This window comes from Lathyrus oleraceus, chromosome 5, assembly GCF_024323335.1.
Source record: "Lathyrus oleraceus cultivar Zhongwan6 chromosome 5, CAAS_Psat_ZW6_1.0, whole genome shotgun sequence".
Taxonomy (NCBI): Eukaryota; Viridiplantae; Streptophyta; class Magnoliopsida; order Fabales; family Fabaceae; genus Lathyrus; species Lathyrus oleraceus.
The window spans coordinates 339,742,301-339,751,644 of record NC_066583.1 but is presented as its reverse complement, the minus strand read 5'-3'; positions in this window follow the sequence as shown (position 1 = coordinate 339,751,644).

The window sequence follows — 9,344 nt, the reverse complement described above, 5'->3', positions numbered from 1 at the left end:
TAGACAACAGCATCTGCCAACAGGCAATCCTCCCAATTAAAGCAGTTTTCTCAAAGATATACTTGATCGGATCCATTTTGGATATCAACCAAGTCGTATGATTCAACATATACTGGCGTAAGCGCTTAGCAGCCCAAGCCAAAACACATCATGTCTTTTCAAGCATTGAGTATCGAGACTCACAATCAGTGAACTTCTTACTCAATTAGTATATAGCATACTCTTTCTTCCCTGATTCATCTTGCTGACCTAATACACAACCCATAGAGTCTTCAAGCAATGTCAAGTACATAATCAAGGGTCTCCCTTCAACAGGCGGAGACATAATCGGAGGCTCGGACAAATATTCTTTGATATTGTCAAAGGCCTTCTGGCAATCCTTGGTCCAATCATGACGCTGATCTTTCCGGAGGAGCTTGAATATAGGCGCGCATGTGGCAGTCATATGGGATATAAATCTGGAAATATAATTCAAGCGGCCAAGAAAACCTCGTACTTGCTTCTTAGTTTTGGGCGCAGGCATCTCTTGTATTGCTTTGACCTTGGCAGGATCAACTTCAATACCTCTTTCACTAACAATAAAGCCCAATAACTTGCCGGAACGGACTCCAAATATACACTTGTTCGGATTCAGGCGGAGTTTGTACTTCCTCAAACGTTGAAAAAGCTTCAACAAGTGCTCTACATGTTCAACTTCCATTCTCGACTTTGCAATCATATCATCAACATATACCTCGATCTCCTTGTGAATCATATCGTGAAACAAGGTAGTCATAGCACGCTGATACGTGGCTCCGGCGTTCTTCAAACTGAAGGGCATCACTCGATAACAGAATGTTCCCCAAGGTGTGATAAATGTTGTCTTCTCCATATCCTCGGGTGCCATTTTAATCTGGTTATAACCAGAAAATCCGTCCATAAATGAGAAGACATTGAATTTAGTTGTATTATCTACCAACATATCAATATGTAGTAGAGGAAAATCATCTTTTGGACTAGCTTTATTTAAGTCTCGAAAGTCCACACACATTCAGACTTTTCCATCTTTCTTAGGCACGGGCACAATATTGGCCACCCATTGAGGATATGTAGAAGTCACCAGAAACCCCACATCAATTTGCTTCTGAACCTCTTCCTTAATCTTCACTGCCATATCAGGATGAGTTCTTCTGAGCTTCTGCTTCACAGGCACACACTCAGGCTTCAAAGGCAGGAAATGTTGCACGATATCAGTATCTAGACCAGGCATGTATTCATACGACCAGGAAAAGACGTCGACATATTCTCGTAGCAACTCAATCAACCCCTTCTTCACAGACTCTTCCAGGAGTGCCCCAATCTTCACTTCTCGAACACAATCTTCAGACCCCAAGTTGACTATTTCCAGATTCTCAAGGTGTGGTTGAATGATCTTCTCTTTATGCTCAAGCAGACGGGTGATCTCATCAGGAATCTCTTCAACATCATCATCTTCTGCCTCAAATATAGGGAACTCAAAGTTGGGAGATGGTGTTGGATCATTATGTTCAATGGGTTTGATCAACCTGCATAATGATTTTGGATATAAAAGAGATTTCAGAATTCAAACAAGGCAAATCATTATGCAGATGAAAAGATTGATTTTATTTTCTTTTTTAGGGTTTTTTGGTGATCACCAATTTCATGCAAAAAGCAAAAACGGAAAATAATTTGGAAAAACAAGCATTTAACATGTAATTATTGAATGAATATCATTGTATTAATGTGCTAACAATGTCATCACTTCTCCTTTTGGCATGGGAGAAGGGTTTTTAAACAAAAGTGAACACATTACGTGGACTTATGGACAACTATTGGAACATCAACAGCGACCCAATTATTGCAGATTCCTCTAGGGATGACAAAGTTGCCCAGATCTTCCTCTACATCATCTTCCACTATAGCAGCAGCCTCTTGGTCTTCAACAATGTGTATGAAACCTCCACTCTGGAACAACCCACGCTCGTTGGAAATGCCTGAAGAATACCCTATGCCAGCCCGGGATTTATTATCTTTCAGCTTAATCATTTGTCCTAAACCAGTAGTTACACCATGCTCAATGGCCAATTTCGCATCATTTTATGAAGCAAATGAAGAAGGTCCTTTCCTTGAAGGCTCAACAATAGACAAGGCTTGGAACGGAGTCCCAACCTCATCCTCAACGTCTATGTAGGAAAAGAAAGACAAATGGCTAACCAAGAGAGCCTTTTCTCCCCCTATCACCACCAACTTCTTATTCTTGACGAATTTCAATTTCTGGTGTAAGGTGGATGTCACGGCGCCTGCCTCGTGAATCCATGGTCTGCCAAGCAAGCAAATATATGATGGATGAATATCCATGACCTGGAAAGGGATCTGGAAATCACTAGGTTCAATCTTGATTGGGAGCTCAACTTCTCCAATCACAGTTTTCCTTGATCCATCAAAAGCTTTCACTACCACTCCACTCTGCCTCATGGGAGGCCCCTGATATGAAGGTTTGGCCAGAGTGGATTTTGGCAACACATTCAGCGATCACCCTGTGTCTACCAACACATTAGACAAGGAATCATCCTTGCAATTCATGGAGATGTGTAGATCCAAATTATGGTCTTTTCCCTCCTCGGGAAGATCAGCGTCGCAAAAGCTCAAATTGTTACAAGCAGTTATGTTTACAAGAATGCTATCAAACTGTTCAATTGTGACATCATGATCCACGTATGCCACGTCCAACACCCTCTGCAAAGCTTCGCATTATGGCTCAGAATTCATCAGCAAAGATAGGACAGATATCTTTGATGGAGTTTATAGCAGCTGATCAACAACATTATACTCGCTCCTTTTGATGAGCCTCAACATCTCACCACATTCCTCTTTCAGAATGCCATGCTGGCCAACAGGGACAGGAGTTTTAACAACAACAGCGGGGTCAACACCCTTCACAACAAGTGCCAGATTCGGAGAAGAAGAAGTCCCCACAGGACTGGCGGAATTATCAACAGCAGTTCTCTTCGATACGTCTTCATGGGGTTTCGGCTGCGCCGAGAAAACACGACCACTGCGGGTCACACCACTGACGTCTGATATACTTACAACAAAAGTGGAGGGCAACGACACCTCCTTACCATCTTCGAGCATAACCGCATTGTACCTGTATGGGACAACTCTGTCTGAAGAGTACGAGACCAGGCCCGTTGGCTTGATTATAAGAGATGGAGAAACCTTCTTCTTGCTGCCATCATATCTGACAAAAACAGGCTCGGGTATTCTGAATACAGGTGAAATTACATCGACTTCATCTTCATTACGATTCTGAAGTATCTCAATCATACCCTGATCCAGCATCGTTTGGATGTCCTTCCTGACTTGGCGATATCCTCTCTCGTTGATAGTGCACACTTGGCACCTGTCATGGTCATGCTCATAGTGATTGTATCCACATAACAGTTTGTGCATCTCGACCAACGATTGCCTGATATTACTGACATACAGGACTTTAAATTTGCCAGGGTAACCCTGGACCATGTTCGCAACAGCTTTCCCATGCTCGAGCAATGGGTTCTTCTTGACGTTAGGACCTACGTCTTCGAAAAACAAAATCCCACTTCTAACAAGGTCTTGCACCTTGGTCTTCAGGGGATAGCAGTTCTCCACATCATGTCCGGGAGCGCCGGAATGATATACACAATGAAGCTCAGGCTTGTACCACCACTGAGGGTTGGTCGGTACAACAGGTGGGTCACGTGGAGTAATCAATTTTCTATTTATCAAAGATGGATAGAGTTCAGCATAAGTCATTGGAATTGGATCAAAAGTGACCCTCCTCCTATCGTAGCTGGTGCTGGTATTGTTGTTGTTTCAAGGCTGCTAGTCCTTCTATTGTAGACGATGTTGTTGTTGATATTGTTGATGTTGTTGTTGTTGATGTTGAGCTTCCCTGAAGGCAGGTGCTATATGAGCCACCTGGTACTGGTTACTGGCAGGGCGAACAGTCTTCCTCTTCACAGAGGGTCTTCGTTTGATATGGGAAGACACAACATGTGCCTCTCCCTCTTTCTTCTTCGCAAAGCCCCCATAACGCTTTGTAGAAGAGCCTTCATCTCTAGTTAGACGTCCTTGCCGGACTCCTTCCTCTAGCCTCATCCCCATGTTCACCATTTCGGTGAAGTCCGAGGGAGCACTAGCTATCATCCTCTCATAATAAAATGAACTCAAGGTCTTCAAAAAGATCTTGGTCATTTCCTTCTCCTCGAGGGGTGGCACGATCTGTGCAGCCAATTCATGCCACCTCTGGGCGTACTCCTTAAAAGTTTCCTTCTCTTTCTAGGACATAGCCCTCAACTGGTCCCTATCGGGAGCCATATCAACGTTGTATTTGTATTGCTTGATGAAAGCTTCGCCAAGATCATTGAAGGAGCGGTTGTTCGCACTATCCAGACCCATATACCATCTGAGTGCGGCATCGGACAGGCTGTCCTAGAAATAGTGGATAAGGAGTTGATCGTTCTCGATCTGAGTCAACATCTTGCGTGCGTACATCACAAGATGGCTGAGAGGGCAAGTGTTTCCCTTATATTTCTCAAAGTCAGGCACTTTGAACTTGATAGGGATTTTAACATTGGGCATAAGGCACAACCCAGCAGCAGATTTACCGAAGAGATCTTTCCCTCTTAGAGTCTTCAGTTCCTTGTGCAGCTCAAGGAATTGGTCATTCATAGCATCCATTTTCTCATAAACATCTGGGCCCTCAGATGACTCAGAGTGATAAATGGTGTCTTCGACTCTCGGTAAAGTGTGCACAACGGGAGGTGGTACAGCAAGGGCCGGGCTAGATGCCGGTAGAGAAGCAAAGGTCGGAGCGAGACCCTCAGGCACAAAATTGGTGGGTATCCCCCAGGGAAACCCGACTGGCATATTCGGCGCAAAGTGAGCAGTGGCGGCAGGCACAGTTGAGGAAACAACCTCTGAGATGACCGTCCTCTAGGGAGGAGTTGCAGGTGTTGGAGATGACTGGCTCTGAGCAGCCAGCACTGACTCCATCATGGTAGTCAGCCTAGCCACTTCCTCCTTCAATTCACGGTTCTCTTGTTCAAGATGATCCATCAGCTTTGGTAGATTTTCCCTGGTGTTATACCGGTGCGTCAACTTGTCTTCAAAATAAATGAAGAACACAAAGTTAGACCATTGAACAAAACCTGCTTATGCACATGATGCATGCAATGCTTGTGCATATGATTTATTTTTATTTGGAGGAACTTTATAGGGATCTATTTGCAAAATATTTGGGAAATATTAATCTTTTTAGACATATACGGAATACTTATATCAATAATATTTGGAAAAAAAATTACACCAAAGAAGTACAATCTTGGTAACCAAGTACAATACAAGAGAGAAGGAAAAATGAACATCCTATGGAACCCTAGAAACAATCGTCCAAAGCTATCGAGACCGGAAGGTAAGCTGCACGAAGCCTCTTCACCTCTCTCTCATAGGCTGCCTCCATATATGCCTTCTCCTGGGCAAGTCGATCATACTTCCTCTTCCAAAACTTGGATGATTGAGGAAGAAGAGAAGTGACCATATCATCGGGCTCATTAATAATCTGATGCTCTAGAAACTCTATCACATCATCCTTATCTCTGAGTTGCTGAAGTAATTCCTCTCGCTCACGGACCCAAGCACGCGAACGGTCTTCATCTCTCAACTCCTCTACTCCTTGGTTAGGGAGGGTTGAAGGCCCAACCACAACCATAGGGGTAGGTCTTGGATAGTCATAAGGCATGCGGTACTCAGAAGCTCTCCTCCTCACCCAAGAGGTGTAGGGTTCCAAAGCAATACAATTCTTCGGACCAAGCTCTTTCCTTCCCTTCCTATGAATCTTGCGCCAAGCGCGGACCATCCTGCTCTTCAAGTTCTGGGGATCTTTACCCTCTTGAAAGAACACACCTTCCAATAGATTGTTGTTAGGTTTATCCTTTAAGGGGAACACAAGCTGACGGCGAGCCAAGATAGGGTTGTAGTTAATCCCACCACATGTACCAAGGAGAGGCACATTGGAGAATTCACCACAAGAATCAATAATCTGGACACCATCATACACATGGTTATACCAAAAGATATCAACATTAGTGAGAGACATAAGTCTCGTGGACCACCGTAGACATCCTTTATTTTCCTTGAAGGCGAGCGTCTGTGGCAAGTGCGAAATAAACCACTTGTACAACAGAGGCAAACAACACACAATGGTACCACCACCCCTTTGCATTCCTCATATGCAAAGAGAAATAAGCGTCACCCAACAGAGTCGGAACGGGATTAAGAGTAGAGAAAATCCTAATAGCGTCCACATCCACAAAGTTGTCGATATTGGGGAATAACACTGGCCCATAGATGAGAAGTACAAATATAGCTTCAAAGGCATCCTCACTCATAGCCTTTCCAAACAAAGTAGCTTGGGTAATGATGAAATCAGATGGGAGACCTTGAATTCCACCTTTGGTAGTCATCTGAGCACCAATATCAGATACATCTATGTCTAACAAATCAACAATCTCTTGGGAAGAAGGAACTCTCTCCAAGCCACTGAACGACAACTGATCCAGAATAGGTATACCCACAAGATAGGCATACTCCTCAAGCGTAGGCAAAAGCTGGAAATCCGGAAAAGTGAAGCAACGGTACAAGGGATCATAGAACTGCACCAACACACTCATCAGACCTTCATCCACCTGAGTAGAAAGAATAGACAGAAGCTTTCCATGGCGAGCTTTAAACTCCAAGGGATCTAATACATAGGATGTCAAACTCCTTAACTCTTTCAAGTCGGGTTGTCTGAAACTGTACTTCTTCGTATTCCTTCTTTGCTTATCCATGTCTGAAAATTTGCAAATAGACCTCTTAAGTTCCTTGAAAATTTTCTCATTGTTGATGATATGGATGCATATGAATGCATGAATGCATGGATGCAACAATCACACTCAAGGATCAAGCAAGTCACACCACACAAAGGTCACGGGATGGCTCAAGTCATCCTCAATATCAATCGTCCATTTTGGTGGATTATGGTTTACACCTTATCAACACCCAAGTTCCCTTGATATTAAGGATATACAAGAACGGATCAACCGCGAATCAAGGGTTTGTTGCAAGTCACGAGCATGGGGTATCGGTTAAGAATCACCCAAAGGGAGTGTACTATGGTTAAACCTAACAATCATGTTTTAAAAAAAGGTCCCCATAGTCATCATCTCATCTTTCGGATATTATCGGATAAACGACTACTTGTATTCCAAAAATATTCTCAAGAGAGACTCTTATGCGTGTAGTATCGCGTAAAAATCGTATCAAATCTTACACTTGAACGACCTTCACACTACGTCCTAAAATAGGCCAAGATGGGCTAGGTATCTAAAGTCCTTGGCTTCTAAGGTATATATTGGAAAGAGTAATGCCTAAGCACGACTACTCGTGTGACATTATTGATCCCAACAAGACCTCCACCAAGTGAATGGGCTTGTAAGTCAACTTGCTAAGGAATAACTCCACACAAGTCAACAAGACTATGCCATTCTCCTATCATAAGTGCACTCGAGTTCGGGTATAGAACTCATCTCACAAGAGACCACCAAGCACACAAGCAATTGATATATATCAAGCAATTCATACATTACAAACAATACAGTCATCCCATATTTATACAAAAATATGTCACAAGTAAATATACAATATAACAAGCAAAAAGTAGGCTAAACCCACTAGGAAGCAACGATTCCCCAGCAGAGTCGCCACTTTTCTGTAGCAGGGTATTTGTTACCTTTAAATTTATTTACTAAATCAAAAGTAAGCATACAATTTGAGTCGCCACCGCACTTCTATTTATCCAAAGGAAAGGTTAGAAAGCGAACAAAAACCGAGTAAGACGTTTTATCAAATAAAAAACTAATAAAAATGTCAGAGATCTGGGTAAGGGGGTTGGTTATGAAATGGGAAGGTTTTAAGCACCCAAAACATCCTTAGTACTCTAAGGGAGCCCTTTTTGCAAAGTGTATTGTAGGTTGGTATTTGTGAAAATATTTGTGCAAACATGATTGGGGAGATGAGAAAAGAATATACAAATTATTTACAGTTTTGTTGTTTGAATGGATGAACCCAATGCCTACGTATCATCACAAAGGTAGGATCAAAACCTCATAGTTCGGGGTAAAAATCTCAAAAGATTGGTGAATTGATTTGATCAAAAGCCTTAAGGTCTTTTGTTATCAATGGGAGAAAACTCAACCTAAACCAACAATCCACCAGGGGAGGAGAGCTTCAACATACTAGTGAGGGATCCACCCTATAATAAGTATGGAAGACTTATAGTCCAATCACTAAGGATAAGTTGAGGTTTACATCAACCACTATGATAACTCAAACCTAATGACTAGTGTTTATGAAAAAAGATTTTACAAAGGTGGTCATTGGAACCACAAAAAAACAATTTGAAGTGAGTTATATTTACAAATTAAAAGTATTCACAAAAAGTAGTTAAAGTTGACTTAAGGTTCATTCAACATAAGTATTAATGAAAATAGTTTGAAAAAATCAAAGGCATATGGCCTAGGTTTCTAATTTTGAAAACAATGTCAATGTTTGCACAAAATGAGTTTGGCTTGGGTTAGAATGGAGAGAAGAAGAGAAGGGCTAATCCTAAACATACAAAGATGAGAGAAGAGATAAAACCCTTGGAGTTCCTTTCTTGAGATCATAAAGATGATTCAAGATGCTCCTTTCCTTTGGACTTAGCAAGCAATAAGCAATCAAAACAATTTAAACATTCAAGCTCTAGGATCTCCAATTGGCTTGTCTTTCTCTTAACTTGGTTATTTATGACAATGGTCCTTCTTACTATCTCAAGTTTGGATTCCCTATCACACAAGAACAAACAATCAAAAAGTTCACAATGTAATAAGAGGAATGGACAAAGAAAGACTTTTGGATTAGGGGTCCTTTGAAGACGACTTCAAGATTAAGCATTCTAAAGGCACGAGGCCTAGTTGCTCTTCAACAAAATTAGCATTCTAAAGACATGAGGCCTAGTTTCTCTTGAACTCCATTAAGAATAGGTGAGGTCCTAATTCTAAGTCCTTTCTCCTTTTTGCATTGAGTTCACACAAACAATCACAAAACAAACACAAAGCCACAAATATATTTATATACAATAATAAGCTCAAATGATTAAAAGGAAAATGGCATAACCATAAACATGAGCTCAAATGAGCAAAGGGAAAAGACAATATGAATAAATGAGCAAGAAATTAAATTGCATTAAGATAAATTGCAAGAATTAAATGCTTGAATTAAAA